Source organism: Ictidomys tridecemlineatus, chromosome 10 (genome assembly GCF_052094955.1).
Source record: "Ictidomys tridecemlineatus isolate mIctTri1 chromosome 10, mIctTri1.hap1, whole genome shotgun sequence".
Classification (NCBI taxonomy): Eukaryota; Metazoa; Chordata; class Mammalia; order Rodentia; family Sciuridae; genus Ictidomys; species Ictidomys tridecemlineatus.
The window spans coordinates 87,573,646-87,592,097 of NC_135486.1; the positions used below are offsets into that span (position 1 = coordinate 87,573,646).

General features: G+C 35.6%; 1 long non-coding RNA gene across 4 annotated transcripts in view; it reads left to right on the forward strand.

The window, feature by feature from the left end:
* The window catches only part of LOC144367375 (uncharacterized), an 81,039-nt gene that overhangs the window by 51,987 nt on the left and 10,600 nt on the right, over positions 1 to 18,452 (forward strand). For all 4 annotated transcript variants that reach the window (XR_013426705.1, XR_013426702.1, XR_013426704.1 and 1 more), the window contains exon 6: positions 1,881 to 2,042. This is a non-coding gene — a long non-coding RNA (uncharacterized LOC144367375). The remainder of the gene's footprint in view (positions 1 to 1,880; positions 2,043 to 18,452) is intronic.

The following is an 18,452-nucleotide window of genomic DNA, read 5'->3' on the forward strand; positions in this document are numbered from 1 at the left end:
AAGCCACAAAGAAGTGGCCTGGCTTTTTGTCAGGAAAGGGGAGTAGGCTGTACCAATGGTGAAGGATTCTTTTAGTACCCTTGAAAACATAGTAGCATGAATAGATTTGCTTTTAAAATTCATCCTGACAGCAGTAAGATGGATACCATGAGGCAATTGGAGAGCTATGGGGCTGGTTCAGAGTTGAGGCCACCAGGCAAGGCCCTTGGAGGAAGTAGACAAGGAAAGGAAGTCTTGGGAGATTTGCAGGAGGTGGGATCATCTCAGGTGTGAGGCCAAGATGCCTTGTAGCCTGGAGGTTCTCCCAAATTTGCAGCCCAGCTAGCTGATTGGATGGTGTCCTCACTGCATCGGTGTATGCTCAAGAAGCAGGTTGATGAGTTAGTCAGCTTTTGTCTGAAATACTTGACAAAGAACAATGCAGAGGATGAACCATTTATTTTGGGCTCATAGCTTTAAAGGTTCAGTCCATGGTCAGCCTACTCCCTTGTTCTGGGCCTCAGGTGGGGAAGAACATCATGGGGCAAGGACATGGCAGAGGAAAGCTGCATACCTCATGATAGCCAGGAAAGAGAGAGAGAGAGAGAGGAGTGAGGAGATGGGGATAAAGGTAGTGATAAGGAACCCAGGGACAAGAGAGAATTCATAAGGTCATACCCACAGTGACACAACAACTCACAGTTATCACCCATTCAAATCATTAACCCATCCAATGGATTAATCCACTGATTAGGTCACAGCTCTTGTAATCCAGTCGTTTCACCTCTGAATTTTCCCTCATTGTCTCACATGAGCTTTTGGGTGATACCTCATATTCAAACCACAACAGTTGGAGAGGAAAGAAAGAGTTTAGATTTAAACCCAGTTTGTTTTGGTTTCTTTTGAGACATCCAGAAAAAGAATTTAAAGAAAACTGGCTCTGAGTCTTATTAACTTGCAGCAAAGGCCCATAGAAGTGACAGGAATTACCTAGACAGACATGTGAGCTGAAAAAGAGGAGAGAGCCAAAGAAACCCTCAAAGAAAACACCATCTAAGACTTCAGCAAGGAGAAGAGAGTGAGGAAAACACTGGCATAATTCAGAAGAGCCTGGTTCATTGCCATTTAGGAAAAGGGAATTTGGTCAGTGGTGCACAATGCCTCGAACAATGAGATAAGTGTTTTAGAGAATAAATTTTGTGAGTGGTGGAAAGCAGAAACTATACTCAATGTGTATATGTTACTTTTGTGAATAATTTTTTTAATAATAACTTGCTCAAGTTTGGAACTGTTATTAACAACTCTAAGTGCTACTAAATAAGAGAGTGATGTTTTGTGGACAGACGTCATAAAATGAGAAAATTTTGTGCAGTGTCATAATTTTCCAGCAAAGGGTATCTCTCTCCTAAAGAAAGGACTGGAGAACCTTTTTCATTTGGGGAATTCTTTGCTTAAAAATAATTAATTTCCAAAGTTAAGGAGATTTTTCTTTCTATTCAAAATTAACTCAAAACTTTTTTAAAAATAAGGAAGCATATCGAATTCAATTCAGTAATTTTGGGGGGTATCATAGATTGAACCCCAGAGTGCTTACCCAACCCAGGTCCCCAGCCCATTTTTATATTTTATTTAGGTACAGGGTGTCAGTAGCTTAGTGCTAAGTTGCTGAGGCTGACTTTGAACACATAATCTTCCTGTCTCAGCCTCCAAAGTAATCATTTTTGAACATTAAAAATGCAATTATGTTTTGGACTAGAAGAAAGGCTGGGACTGGGCTCTGAGAGTCAGAAGCCAGGTGCTAGAGGGGGTGGGGTATTTGGTTGTTCTCAGTTGTCATTACAATCTATCTTTGTGTTAATTCATGTTTGTAAAGAGCAGAATCCTAATGTCTGTCTCCACAGTGTTTTCCCAGCTGATTAAAGGAAATCCTCAGCTCTTGAAAACTCATTTCTTCCCACTGATGAAAAAACTCAAGAAAAAGGCTTCCATGGTGGTGACTGAGGAAGCTCAACTGAAAGCTGAGGCCAGAGGGGACATGTCAGAGGCTGAGCTCCTTGATCAGGGTAAGTTCACCATGCTGGCCAGAGATCTCTATGCCTTATACCCTCTATTGATTAGATTTGTGAACTATAACAGATAGACTCATCCAAAGGAGCTGTTTCCTCATAACCCTCTCAGCTCACACAATCCTATGAGCTGCTTCTTCACAAACTGCTTGGACAGGTGCTACTTCATGTTTTTAGCAATCAAATATGTATAGATATGTTAGTTTTCACCAGGCACCTAAAATTTAAAATCAGAAATCCTATTTTGAAGTGTTCTGCTTTTTGCCTGAGAAAGTTGGCAGTTGGACACTCATTTACATATTTTTAAAAGTCTCTGCTGTACTTGAGCCACCCTGAGTTCTGTCGTAGTCAGCAGATTTAACTGTGGGAGGGAAAATTACTTTTTTAAAATTGACTTGAAGAGTAACTGAGAAGCTACTGTATGTATTGTTGGATCCAGGATCAAGTGGCTGAAGGAACTTAATCTAGAAGCAGAGGAGCTTTTCCACTTGGTGGCAGTAGTCTTCATCTACTTGTTGAAGTCCCACATAAGTGTGAAGCTGTTGACAGACAGTGTCTATTGCTGGAATGTAAGGGCTCTGTAAACATAATCCAATCCTCTCAGAAAATATCTGGGGATTATTTCTCAAACCTGTACTCTAGGTTCATTTGACAGTTGGGAAGAGATAGTAGGTGCCCCTACGGACCTTGAAGGAACAAAAACCTGCTTTTGAGCTTTGTAATTTATCTTTGAAAGGTGACAAATTTTTAGTGGCATTGCATAAAAACATTTTTAAAATTTGTCCCTAAATCTGAGTGTGAGAATAGCATTACCAAGGGCTGTGCCATTTTACCTTTAGTTTTCCCTGTCTCTGGATGTTCTACTACCTCCCCAGGAGTACTGGTGTCTGAGTAAGTACCAAGACAGGCTGGTCTCAAGGGACCAACTGCTTCCCCTTGTTGGTCTCAACACATTCTCATTTCTGTAGTAATTTAGCTTTTGTCACATTTTAGAATCAAACTTTCTTAGGAATTTCTGAAGTACATCTATAGTGAAATTTTATTTTATTTTGTATGCTATAAAATCTATAGTTTTACATATGAAAAAGAATCTTAATCATAAGAAGAATTTTAGAGCACTATGTAAATTATTTCCAGTAACTAGTAGTGTAAATATAGGCATTTATTACGGTCCTGAATTGTTTAAATGCCTAGAATTTTTGTATCACTTATGATTCTGTGCCTCTTTGAAGGTGGAAGACTGAAAGTAAAACTAAAAAGTTCAGCCTGTTTCATCAGCTGAGAGATCTTTCTATTGCATTTTTTGATTGTTGGATAAAGCAAATAATTTTGAACATATAATATTTCAAAATTACTACTTAATGATAGGACAATAAATATTGTTGCCTACATCTAAGGAGCCTTATCAAATTTAATACTGAACTTTATAAAAACATGTCACAGAAATATTATATAAAATAATGGTTCAGCTTACACATAAATTTGTATCTCCACATTGACATTCTTCATCTGTCTTGTCATAACAAATTATTTTAGATTCTTTATGGTCCTTTAGGTAAAAGCCAGTGACCTCTTATATTCTGTGTAACTCATTTAAATGGATGTGTTAGATAACTCCAGGTATTCTGAAGGAAAACTCCAGAAGAAATCAGTTCATCTACAGTTCCCAAAGTGCAATATGGGTTAGGGTCTTTGGCCCTTCATTTCCTATGTTAAGTCACTCCACCTGTGATGCCCAGTGGACAAATAGGAGTTTCCCAGGAATAAATCACTTAAAACAGCACTTTTTTTCTCTCAGGGAATTGAGAATACTCAACTATATCAATCACTAACGTCTCAAAGTGACCTCTTTAAATTTTTATCAAGACAGAATTTTGGAACTTATAATCAGCAGGTGTATAGATGGATGCCTAGAAAAAAATTAGAATCTCATATACATATTTAAAACACAATTAGTATGTAGTGTATTTTTCCCAACTATTTAAAGACAAATTGATTTTGTCATTTTTTATATTTTAAATTTATGTAAATAAAATAATGTAATGATATTTTTAAAGTGGGTGAAGTATCTGACAATAGAATGTTGTGCTGCAGTTGTAAGTGTCCTAGAAAGCCCTGTTTACCTCCTGAGGCAGTGCATGTGGCTCACCAGTTAAACTCAGGCTGTAGTACCCATCATGTCACTGGGTAATATGTGGCCTTTGGCTTAAGCTTTCTGAATTGGGCTGTCCCAGCTTGAAGCCACAAACACCTGCCTGTGGTTCCTCTGATTATTGGCCATAGCCACACCCCTTCATTACACACTCAACAAATACTTGCTCCCTTTCTTTATAGGTCATGTATGAAATTAATATCTGTTCACAAGAAAATTTTGGATCTTGTGTAACCTCTAAGTACATACTTCTTACCTAAATGATATAAACTGGAATTTTCTTTGCAATTTCTTAGAATTTCAAGAGAGGGGAGCAGAACTTTTTTGTGCAGAATGAAATAAACAGTTTCATTCCTCACTGCGGACGCCAACTGAGAGGTGTCCAGGGTATTATTGCAATCTGTTTCATTGCTCTCTCATGGATGGATATTTCTTAGATTTTTTTGAAGTTGTATAAGTGGATCTAATGGGTTTGATAATGTTATTTACTGATAAAATCACACATAATGTTTTAGAGTTCCCAGAACTGTTTTAAGTCAGATCTGATAAGACATATAGACATAGACATGACTCATAGGAAGTTTCTACTCACAGGTCCCTAGAAACAGGGAGCAAACTTTGGAGAGGAATTATGCAGACTGCATGCAGACTCACCACCTGGGAGGGGGAGGTCTAGAGCCCTGACTGCAATTTCCAACGGAGACAGGGAAAGCAGGTGTAGGACTGGCTCATTGCTGTACTTGGGGTATATAGGCATCCCTAGTTCTCTGGTACCTGGCCTTGGCATGACTTGAGAAAGTGGATAGTCACCCAGAGAATAAGAGCTTGCTAGAGGAGGGGCTGTTGAAGTGTAGTAAATTGCCTTGCTCTTTTAAAGCCAGGCTCACTTTTGTAATTAGTATATTTACCATATATTTTCTTAAGTCTCCTTTTTGTCAGGCTGTTTCAGTGTCAGAATATCAAAAAACTCTTTATAAATCATTATGTGGTAAATACAACATAATGTGCTCCTGTTTACAGAGTGGAGTAAGAAAGGACTCAGCTTTGAAAGGAGATGAACTTGAGTGCCCACCCTGCCGCCTTATAATTGCAGAGGCTCCACTAACCCTAAACATCCCCATCCATGTCAGGAAAATGATTGTCTAATTAATTCCTAGACAGCTGGTTGTAAGGATCTCAGTGGTGTCTGTGGACTATTTCACAGATGGAAGACACCCAAAGAAACTAATATTGCTATCCTCCCAAAACAAAAAAGTTAAGTAGAAGTGAATGTCTACCGCTCATAGAGATGACAAGCACTGAGAAAATTCTTTAGAGCAGGGAGTAGATAGAATAGTCTAGAATTTAAATGATAAATGAGGGTTTTATTTAGCATTGCAAAGTGGGTAGTGTCTAGGTGGCCCATAAGGAGAGTTTGGAAGAGGACATTGATGTCCCACTTCATGATAGGTGACTGTTCAGCCTGTCCTTTTGGGAAAATCCTCAAATGATAAAGGAAAATTGCATGGAAACAGAGTTGACACTGAAGTGGAGGATTTCTGCTTCTCATGTTCTGCCATAAAACTGTGCATAAAAGTGTCCTCAGGCTAGTTTTGAAAATTTACAAGTGTAACCTTACCCCTGAAAATCTAGATTTAATAAATGTAATAAGCCTTGGATATTCCTATTAGTATATGTATTATTCCTATTAATTGTGGGAATAGTATATATTCCTATTAATATATATAATGTTATATATAATATATTCCTATTAATATGTATATATGAAATATATATGTGAAATATATATATATGAAATATATATATGAAGTATGTAATACACACACACACACACACACACACACTTCATGGAGATTCTGATAGAACTCCTAATAAGAGCCACTAAACACATTCAAGTCATATATGAATCCTAGTTATCCAAAGGTGATGAAATCTTTAAAAGAGTGGGATATTGGTCAGGTAACTCCTTCCTTAAAACCTCTCTAAAACAATAATGGTAATCTAACTTTAGCCTGCCTTTCACAAGTTCTGTGATTGTAATTTGAAAGAAGTGTTTTAGGCTTTATCTATTGACTTGCAGAAGAGCACCCTTTTCTTCCAGTTATTAATCATTCACTGCCATTCAGAATATCCTTAGAAATGGATTTATAGATGCTCTCATAATAAGTAGAGAATGAGGCTTTAAGTATTTTATACCTCCTTGTTGTCTTCCAGGTTATTTTGACAACCAATATTTTGCATGCTGTTTTTTCCAATAGAATAGTAGAAAATCATGAACCCCTGTTCAGTGGGAATTGTTCAGTATATTGTCTCAGGAGGTCAGTTGAGTTCCTAGAGCCTTGGCATGACCAAATTGGCATTGTTCAATGCTGCAAACCCTGAAGTTAATGAGAATACAAATGTGGATCCCATTAAACTTCACTTTCAGCAGTTCTAGCAAACTAGTCATTCATTTAATTAACAGGGATTATTGGATACAAATGGAGTATAAATTAATACTTGAGGAAAAATTATTAAATGAAGTATTCTCATTTCTTCTCAGAATGTTTCTAGGACTGGCTTTTATGGTAACATAAGATATTACAGAGAACAGATTTTGCTTTCCAAAATGTGACTTTGTATACAGTGCATTTGATAAAAACCCACAGCAAATACACCCTCATCCACACACTGGGTCTATGGAACAAACATGTCTATGCATACATTTAACTTTCTTCTGTGAATTGAGTCAACATGAAACTTGAGGAGTCTCATTCAGAATGAGGCTATTAAACCCAATGAAAGATTGAATATGTTCACCTTTGAGCCCATACAATTATCTGGTGGGTGTTGCTGAGTAAGGTCCTTTGTCCTAGGACTATTAAGTTCTCCAGTTTGCTACTGATCCTCATAGGTATTTCTTCAAGTAAGCACTTTGCCTCTAGAATTGTTTGAGTTTATAGTTCCTATTTGATTATGTATTTTGATAAGGAATTTAATGTCTTTAAAATTGCTGATTTTGTTTGATAAAAAACATGGTTCATAGATTTTATTAATCTCTTTGAAATTGAATGACATTTTAGAATCAAAGTTGGTATTTTATATATTTTCTTTTTTGAAAGCATGTGTCTGTATTGCAATATGATTGCATATAAGCCTATGTAGCTTAATTATTATTATTAACATTGGTAGGTTATGGGTATTGTCAGCTTTATGATCTCTTTTTCTTCAGCACTGTCTCTAAAATGTCAAGTGATTTAGTGACTTTTATTATGCTAAAAACAGTCCATATAGATTTAATTAGAATTAATTGCTATTGACAAACCAGTGATTTTTATATTTCAAATTTATATTTCTCCTAAAATGAAAAGGGACTTGAATTGGCAATTAAAATGGCACCTCTATGGTAGTGATTTAAGAACTAGATGAGCATAAGTGTCCCTGAATTTTCTTTACAAGTGGGAATATAATTTTGTACTGAGGTTTAGAGCAGTTCATGTGGAAATCATTTCACTAATAATAGGAGAATGTCCATGGATGTTTTGCTCATAAGTAACCAAAATTCATCTGTCCCTTTAAATTAAAGACCTATTTCTTAATATAATTCTTAATGTAGTACATTCTTTTATTTCTTAGATTTTAAGCTGCCTAGAAATTAAAGTATAGCACTGTATCCTAGGAAAATAGTAGACAATCATTCTCTTCAATTCATCCCTACTTCAAATTTCAGCATACTCTACAAAGGACATTAAAATTAGTAAATTCTACACTGTGTCAACTGAGTGTCAAGACACTTCCTGTATTCTCCTTTTATCCTTGGAGCTCTTATACATAGATGAACCCTCAAGCTCTCTAGAGGTTTTGTCTGTTGGCATGTACAAATGGTCAATATTACAGGGACAGACAAGATATGAAACTGGTAGAATAGATCAGGTGAGCTTTTTGAATAACCTCATTGGGAATCCTGAAGTAAAATTATCTGCTATTTTAGAATGTCCCTCATGCTTGCTGCAAGATCTGAATGCAAAGGCATAGTTAGCTTTCTTCTTCAGCAAGGTGTTGATATCTTATGTGAAGATTTCTGGGGTTGGACTGTGTTATTTTATGCTGTTTACAGTGGTGATCCTCCATAAGTGTTTACATGAATGCTAGATAATATTGAAAGGAAGTTCAAAATCATTACAACAATTACATCTTCTACATCAGGTTAGATTTCAGCTGAGTTCTGGAGTTGTGATAATTTGGAAAAGCAGCCATGACACCAAGAATGCTAGAAAAAGTTAAGGAAGTCAGATGTTGCAAAAGTGGTAGATTTCTTTCAGGACTTTGTTTCATCCAAACAGCTTGCATTTGACACTAGGGACTCAAGCATATAGGCAGATGCTCTCTTACTGTGCAAACCACCAAGCCCTACCTCAGGACTTGGAAGATCTTATCCTTATGAATCCCAGCATCACCCATTTCATTTTAAGTAGAACACCAGTGCATGGGATTCCAAGACTGTCATATGTTTGATGTATCAAATTAGTTAAATAATTTCAAATAATTAGTTAAATTTAACAATAAATCTTGTGAATTTTCTGTTAAGAGGAAATTAATTTACTGTTAGTTGCAGATACCTTCAACCACACCCCCATATTTTTTTTCTAGAAGTAAGGCTATCCTTTAGGCAAGGAAAACAATGCTCTTTCAAAAGTAGGGTAGAGGAAAATGACATCATTATCACTCATTTGATACTGATGTTACAGCGATGCTCTTGAAATTTTCTCTTGCAGTCAGGTAATTATTAACTTTTACTGCCAGGTTGCCCTAACTGATCCAGACCCCTAACTGTTCATAGTACTACATGCATAGTTAAACATGCATATTCTTTAATGTTCAGCCACTGTTGTCAAAGTGGGATCCTGTGCTTTGGCAGATGGACCTCCTTGTTTTATCCACATATATAGTGAGCAAAATGACCCTTCCTACTTACTGTCAACATTATCAGAGCTGACCGATTATTTGGGACTTTCATGGTGTGTTATGCTATGACGCATCATTCTAAACCTTCTGAGAGGTTCAAAAAATGTTAGGAAGTGATCATCATGTTTCTTTTATGTCCCCAAATCTGTACCCAAAGGACCTTTCCATGTGTATAGACCTTTATCTTTAGTCATGGGAGGAGCAATATTTTCTTCTTTCTCTGGGATGGGTTCCATCATTCCATTGGCCCTCAAGTGATCCTTTTCCTGTAGTAATGAAAATATCCCAATCATATGTATCCCTCAAATTTTACAAATATTTTTAAATTAGCCTTAGGAAGATGACTTAGAACAGATTTTCTTAAATCAAAGATCTCTTATGTGAAGACTGCTGGGGTTGGACTTTTATCTTATGCTGTTGACAGCATTGATCCCCCATAAGTGTTTACATGAATGCTAACTTCATCATGTTTCAGTACTATTTCCATATAATACAGGGTTTTCTGTTCCAAGTCACTGGAGACAAATGTGGAGATTAAGCACCATTCCAACAAAGAGCTCCTGGTTCAGAGTTTCAATAGGTAGGGATGAAGTAGGAATAGTCCAAGTCATGTCTCAGCATTTATTGTTTTTCTGTGTGGATGTGATTGATTGGTTGAATCATAGTTGAAAATTATATCATTTAACTTAATGGGTTGATATATTTATAAATAAAGTGGTTTACTGATCTTTAGATAGCTGACTTTTCTGAAATTCTAGATTCAAAGAACAGCTGACAACCCAAGTTAGGACTTGCTCTTTTATGAATACTTCAATATTGGAACCTGAAGAAAACCACAGCTTGATTCATATTTGCAATTCTTATATACTTCAGAATAGGAAACAAATTATTTCATAGCTTTACTCTTTCTTCTAGCATGTTTACATAACATCCCTTAAATCTCTAACCTGGTGAACTGAAGCAGTAACATCCATATTGTTAAAAGAACACTTTGATTCTTAGGGAAATGACTTGTTTAACAACAATACGAGGTTGCTTAGAAGCTGGAACTTCTTCTAAGTTCAGGGTACTTTCCAGGAGGTCATGCAGAGCAAGACTTCATTGAAAGTACCAGTATCATGTGCCAAACCTGAAGGCCTTTGATTTACATCTACCTCACTTTCCCTTTTTCTCTCTTCATTACTATCTTAAACAAAATTTTGTTTTAGAAACTTGAAGTGTGTGATAAAGTTCTGTTAATAGATCTGAGTGTGTGATCCAGTCTTAAGAATTTGATAAATTTGCTAAATGTTTTCCAGATCAGTATTAAAATAGTAATTTTATTTATTACTTTTTTACATGTAAGTAAATAAATAGTTCTTGAATATGAAACAAAGAAATGTGAAATATTTCAAAATAAATACCCATGTAAGACCCTTATCATGAATTACTCTTTTATAATAACTTTTATTTTTTGTGTGTGTATGTGTGTGTGTGTGTGTGTAGAAGGAGCCATGTGCTGCTGAGAAGAAAGTATATTTGCTTGTTAATGGATGAAATAGTCTATATATGTCTGTTAATTCAAATTATTGATTGTATTATTTAGTTCTATAGTTTTCTTATTTAGTTTTTGTTGGGAAGATCTGTCCAGTAGTGAGAGAGGTGTGTTAAATACACCCAGTATTATTGTATTCATGTTCAAAACACTAGAAAAACTAGGGATAGTAGGAACATACCTCAACATTGTAAGAGGTATATGCTAAACCCAAGGCGAGCATCATTCTAAATGGAGAAAAATTGGAAGCATTCCCGCTAAAAACTGAAACAAGACAAGGATGTCCTCTTTCACCAGTTCTATTCAACATCATCCTTGAAACTGTAGCCAGAGCAATTAGACAAAAGAAAGAAATTAAAGGGATGCAAATAGGTGAAGAAGAATTCAAACTGTCACTGTTTGCTGAATGACATGATTCTATATCTAGAAGATCAAAAAAATTCAACCAGAAAACTTCTAGAACTAATAAGTGAATTCAGCAAAGTAGCAGGATATAAAATCAACACCCATAAAACAAATGCATTCCTAAACATCAATGATGAATCCACTGAAAGAGAAATTAGGAAAACTACTCTATTCACAATAGCCTAAAAAAAAAATGGGAATCAATCTAACAAAAGAGGTGAAAGACCTCTACAGTGGAAACTACAGAACACTAAAGAAAGAAATTGAAAAAAACCTCAGAAGATGGATAGATCTCCCATGCTCCTAGATTCGAAGAACTGATATTGTCAAATGGCCATACTACCAAATTTGTACTAAATTATACAGTTTAATGCAATTCCTATTAAATCACAATGACATTCTTCATAGACGTAGAAAAAGCAATCATGAAATTTATTTGGAAAAATAAGAGACACAGAAAAATACAAGACACAGAAGTAGAAAAAGCAATCATGTAATTTATTTGGAAAAATAATAAGAGAGAAAAATAACAGACATATATAGAATATTTCATCCTTAGCAAGAAAAGAAAAGCAGGAGGCATAACAATACCAGACTTTACACTACAGAGCTATAGTAACAAAAACAGCATTTTATTTGCACCAAAATAGACTTGTAGACTAATGGTACAGGATAGAGGACACAGAGACAAACTCACATAAATATGGTTAGCTTATACTAGATAAGGGTGCCGAAAACATTCACTAAAGAAAAGATATCCTATTCAACAAATGGTGCTCGAAAAACTGGAAATGCATATGTAGCAAAAAGATCTCACCATGCACAAAAATCAACCAAAGTAGATCAAAGACTTAGGCACTAGAACAGAGACCCTACACCTAAAAGAAGAAAATTATGATTATTGAACACTTAGATGTCTCCTTTAAAATGTGACTTTTCAAGCCTCTTGCCTGCTTTTCTTTTGGGGTCTCTCTAAACATTTCATTGTGTATTTGATTATATGTAAGAAAATGAATTTCTTTGATTCTGTGACTTCTCCTTGTACCCTTTATTGGTATCATCTGATGAATCCAATTTTTATTAATATTGAATAATTTATGAAATTTTGAAAAGTATTGTTTTGTGTAAGTTTGCAAAGAAATACCTCTCTTTTATATTTGTTGTTACTTGTTCCCCTTCCTTTGTGATACTAGGAATAGAAGCCAGGGTGTCCTATCAGTGAGTTGCATCCTCAGCCCTTTGAAAGTTTTAATTTTGCCTCAGGATGTTGCTCAGTTGCTGGGGCTGGCCTCACAATTGTGATCCTCCCCACAATTGTGATCCTGCCTTAGCCTCCAGTGAACCTGATATTCCAGGTGTGCACCACGACATGCACCCTAGCCCACCCTTTCTTACACTGACTTTCCCATGCTTTACATTCTCATTTTATTTCAGAACTTATTGCATTTGTTTTTTTTGTTTATTTATTTATTTTATTATTACTTGTTCAAAACATTACAAAGCTCTTGACATATTTCATACATTTGATTCAATCGGATTATGAACTCCCATTTTTACTCCATATATAGATCACAGAATCACATTGGTTACACATCCACTTTTTTACATTCTAAAATACTAGTGTATGTTGTATTCTGCTGCTCTTCCTATCCTCTACTGTTCCCCCTCCCCTCCCCTCCCATCTTCTCTCTCTACCCTATCTACTGTAATTCATTTCTCTCTCTTGTTTTTTTTCCTCTTTCCCCTCACTTCCTCTTGTATGTAATTTTGTATAACAATGAGGGTCTCCTTCCTTTACCATGCAATTAGGGAAATTGATTGGTAAAGAAACTTATTGCATTTGAAAATGAGTTTTTATGTGACATGAGTGAAGGGTACAATAGCATTTTTATTTTCACACAGGTTTCATTATTTCATTTTGGAGGGACAAGAATGCCATTTTTTCTTATTCTCTTTAAGTAGTAATTACCCTTATTGATTTTTCTAATGTCAAACTATCTTTGCATCTCTGGAAGAACAGTCACTTGAACATGGCATATTCTCTTCTTAATGTGCTTTTGATTGCATTTTGCATCCAAAATATTATGGATTTTTGCATTTATATATTCATCAGGGATTTGGATCTGTTGTTGTCTTTCCTTGGTGCATTTGTTGGGTTTGGGTATGAGGGCTATGGAATGATCCCTTTGATTTCATAGAATAATTTGAGAAAGACCAATGTCATTACTCTTTTAAAGGTTTGGTAGAATTCATCTGAGAATCCATTGGTCTTGTCTTGTCTTTGTTGGTAGGCTTTTAAATATGGTTTCCAGCTTATTAGTTGATATTGGACTGTTTAGGTTTTCTGTCCTTCTCTGGTTCAACATGGTCAGGTTATATGTGTCAATAAATTTGTTAATGTCTTCTATATTTTCCAGTTTGGTAAATTCAACATTTTCACAGTAATTTCTAATGATCCTTTGGATTTCAAAAGTGTCTATGCTAATATCCCTTTTCTCATCTCTGCCTTTGTGGATTTGATCTTCTCTCTTTCCTTTAGTTAGTTTGGCTATGTGTTTTCCAATCCTTATTATTTCAAATATCAAATTCCCTGGTGATTGTTGTTGTTTGTTTTGTTTTGTTTTTTTTGTTGTTTGTTTCTTTGTATTTTTTCTCAATTTCACTAATTTTTGCTCCCCCCTTCCCCTTGTGTTCTACTGGTTTTGGAGCCAGTTGATTGTTCTTATCCTAAGGTTTTGAGATGTACAGTATAATTTCACTTATTTGATGCTATTATTTTTTAAAAGTAGGTATTCAATGGTAAATATTTTCCACTAATTGTTTTCATACTGTCTTAGATGTATTGATTACTTTTATCTTTGCTCTTATTTGTTTAAAGAATATCTTTATTCTGCTATTGTTTATTTGAAAGAATATCCTTCAAAATCCATATGTGGTTTTAATTATTTTTCTTGCCATTGAATTCTAGTTTAATTTCAGTATGGTCTGATGGGATGTGTGAGATTATATTGCCTTTGTTCTATTAGCTAGGACTTATATTGTGAGATATGAAGGAGAGTTTGTTGGATATAGGAATCTTGTCTGGGAATTGTGTTCTTTTAAGTCTCAAAATGTCTCATTACAGGCCCTCCTTCATTTTTGAGTTTTAATTGAGAAGTCAGAAGGGAGCGTTGTTTGCTTGCCTATAAATATGACCTGGTGTCATGATTTTTTTTTCTCTGAGGATTGGTTCCAGGGGAAGTTACTAACTGAACCACATCCCCAGTACTTCTTAGTTTGGTCTCACTAAGTTTTTTAGGACCTCTCTAAATGGATGAGGCTGGTCTGGAACTTGCAATCCTCCTGGCTCAGCCTTCCAATTTGCTAAGATTAAAGATGTGTGCCACCACATTTGGCAGGATATCCTAGTTTAGAGGAATTTTTTGAAGTATTTTCTTTCTACTGGTGATAGTTAGGGGCAGTTTTTTTAATTGCCAACTTAAATTTTATGACTTCTTAGGGAAAATATTAATGAGGAGAATGAAAGGAATATAGTTGAAGAGATTCTGCACAATCTACTTTTCTGTCAAAAGGAGGTGAGTATAGCAATAGAGAAAATGAATTCTCAGGTATTTTCTCTATTCCTCTTCAAATATTTGAAAGTATGTATTTGTATGAATAGGTATTTTGAAATCTCAGCATATATGTCATGCAACGTATAAAAGAGAAGAGTTTTACTATATGTATGTGTGTATTCCATATTTTAATATAATTGCGAGATTGTGTGTGCAAGCATTTGGGGAGTAGTGGTGGCATTTTCTAAAAAAAATAGTAATTACCAATGAGAAGTCCTTTCCAGTGATATTGATTATTGAATTATTTGACTTTCTATTCATCATGGAAGGTTTTCATTTCATACTCAATTGTGTAGGATCATTTGGGTGGGTGGATATAATAAGCTTGGTTGGCACCTTTTTTTTTCAGGACATGAGAGATATGTTTTGAAGCCCTTTTATTTTTTAATGTTACCACTGAGAAATTAGTTGAAATTCTAATTGGCTACCTTAAAAAATGCCTTCAAGTTTTTTCTTCCAGGTTTTCAAACTTCAATCCTCATTGCACATGCTAGACTTTTTCATTATAATGCATTTTAGAGAACATCTTTTTTGCTCTTGTCTCTTAGGGGTTCTAAGTGTGTCTTCAATGGAGATTTACAACTAATCTCTGAAGTTTAGAAAATTTTCTGTTATCATTTCATTAAAAACCGTGTGCATTCCTTTAGTTTGTGCTTAGGTGCCTTTGTCTACACTAAGCATTCTTAGATGTGTTCTCTTAATGTTATCCTGAATTCCTATATTATGTGCATTGTATCTTAATGTCTTTTCTTTATTGAAAATGTTACCTTGAACATTGTAATCTTTCTCTTCAAGGCTTGAGAATGTGTCTACTGTGTGGATTAATCTTCTTTTCCTAAGATTTCTGTTTTCTTTTTTCATAGAATTGCTCTCTTTCTCTATTTATTGAAATAATATTCTCTTTCCATATTTTTCCCTCTAGTTCATTCCTTACTTCTTATAGTTCATTGATCATTGTAAATATAAATTTTTAAAATTCTTTCTTCAACATTTCTTTTTTTTAAAGAGAGAGTGGGGGGGGGGAGAGAGAGAGAGAGAGAGAGAGAGAGAGAGAGAGAGAGAGAGAGAGAGAGAAGAGAATTTTTTAATATTTATTTATTTATTTTTTAGTTCTTGGTGGACACAACATCTTTGTTTGTGGTGCTGAGGATCGAACCCGGGCCACACACATGCCAGGCGAGAGCGCTACCACTTGAGCCACATCCCCAGCCCCTTTTCTTCAACATTTCATGTCAGTGAGATCAGTTGTTGAAATTTGTGGGCTGTTTGGACTGGGTTGCTCCCTTTTTTTATTGTTTGTATATCTACCCATGTGCTGGGATGATTATCCTTATAATTTCATGCAAAGGATTAATTAGTGAGTTGTTTTTTATCTTAAGTTCCCTGGATAGGGCAAATACCCAGGTATTGTTCTCCCATACTGTGTATACACTTATCTGTTCCCAGTATGAGCAAGAGTTTGAGATCAGATAATAAACTCTTGCTACTGCAATCACATCAGATTCAAGCAATCTATCAGCAAAACATGGGGCTGAGTGTGGCATGTAGAAGATGCCTACTTAGTTCCTTTCATCCAGGTATAAAATTATAGTAATATTTTGCTCTGTAAGTCCAGTGCTGTCAAATCCAGTTTGAGCTACCCATGCCTATTTTGGTGTGTCTGTGTGTGTGGGGTATGGTGGTCTCTGAGGCATTTCAGACTCTTTGCTGTGGTGCTACATGTCTCATGGTAGGTGCATAAGGATCTGCTGCCCTCAGGCCACAGTACAGTGATAAACTATTAGGGTACACTGGGTAGTAGCTAACATATGTGGTGTTCATCTTTATAAGTCACTTTGTGGCTTTACTAGCACCATGTATGCCCCAGGTTCTGTGCTGGTTGCTTGGTGTTATCCTCAAGAGCTGTCTTCTGTGAGTCTGAATGAGAGTTGAGTTAACAAGCCCCTCTGGGACTTAGAACTTTGTATCCTCCTCATGCTGGTGGGGCACAAGTACTACCTTCCAGATTACTATGGTTTTCTCACCAGCTTTTTTGTTGTTTTTCAGTCCAGGGGCCTGAATTGTAGCAAGAGTACCTAAGAGTATGTTATACTGCATCTTCTGGCTGCTTCTGTTGGGAACAGAAACACAGGATGCAGGTGTCATGGCTGTTACTGATGGTTATGGAATGCTGAACACGCACTCCTCTGCACAGGTTATTCTTTCAAATGGCACAGAACTTTGTGGCTGTCTTCAAGTGTGGAACCTGTGATTGAAGACTGTTTGTGTGGGATTTTTGGCAGATTGGGCTCCATTCTGGCTGATGTACAACACAGGGGTACCATCCCTGAGTCTGGGGTGGAGCATCAGTTTGTCTACTTATGTCAGAGCTCCTATTGTTGCTGGTGGTGAGTTTTTGAAGCCAAGTCTCCTCTGCTGGAACTTCTGTAGAGTGGCTCAAATTGCTTGCTGGCTTTCTGCCTTTGTGCACCCTCTGGCTGAGGGATCTCTGTGGGCTGTGGGTGTCATAGAAGCCTCTACCTTGGCTAGTGCATCTCTTCAGGGATTTTCAAGTATCATGTTTGGGGGTAGATGCCAGTTGATCCGCATACACTGAGCTGCTGCAGAGTCTATGGAGAGTTCTGGGTTGGGGTTAGAAATCCTTTGGTGTTACTTCTTGAGATTTATTGGTCTTTATAAGGAAATCAGTGCCTTCACCAATATGTTGGAATATGGAACTCATATATTCTTCTAGAAGTTGCAAAGTTTCTGTCCTTGATCTATTTTAAGTTGAATTTTGTGTAGGATGAAAGATCTAATTTCATTTTTTTTTTGAGTGGACAAATACAGTATAATCATTACAATGGAATTCTACATAATCTCACAAGTGAGCAACCACTTGATATGTCAACATCAATAAGTCATCTACAAGCATTATTGAGGAGAAAAAATAAAAGTTATAAAGCTATGAAGAGAATAATATAAACATATATAAAGAATAATTTTAACTCTAAAACATCCAAATGTATATAATTTAGAATTACATGCTTTTATACTATATATGAAAAAAACAATATGTTAATATGCAAAATGAAGACATAGAGTAGGTAAATTAACACAAGATTAGTAGTGGTCATTAAGTCTGTGTGGGGAAGAAGGGAATGCACCCACAGGGGGTACAAAAGGGATGTGAAAAATTTTTAAACCAGTTCAATAGAAGGTGCATAGAAGGACTCCTTTTGTTATCATTATTATTTAACTGTACATGAGATATACTCATTTCTGTATATGTTAATTAGAAATTTAAAACAAAAGGAAAATGGATGCTCACTCAAGAAAAGACATCAAATTGCTTTTCACCCAGATAAATGTATAAAAATGAGCAATAGCACAATTCACAATCCCCCAAAGGTAGAATAATATAAATACAGTTATACTCAGAATTCTTAACAATAACACAAATAATTAATGTTTGAAATGTGATACACAAAAATATTCTAAGGAAGACTACTATCACCCAATGCATATTCTGTTATATCCTAATTGATGGCATTAACTGAATAAATTGAGATATTAATTAAGAGAACTCATCAACTTAAATGTACATTGTCTTTGCCTTAAAGCTGTATTTCTAATAATAGAATATTTTGATGGGTACTTTATTGTCTTTGAAATATAACCTCTTTTTGAGGTTTGATTTACACATAATAAATCTTCATATTCTAAGTACAACTCAAGTTTTGCAAAATATATATGCCATATAACTGTCACCTCAAACA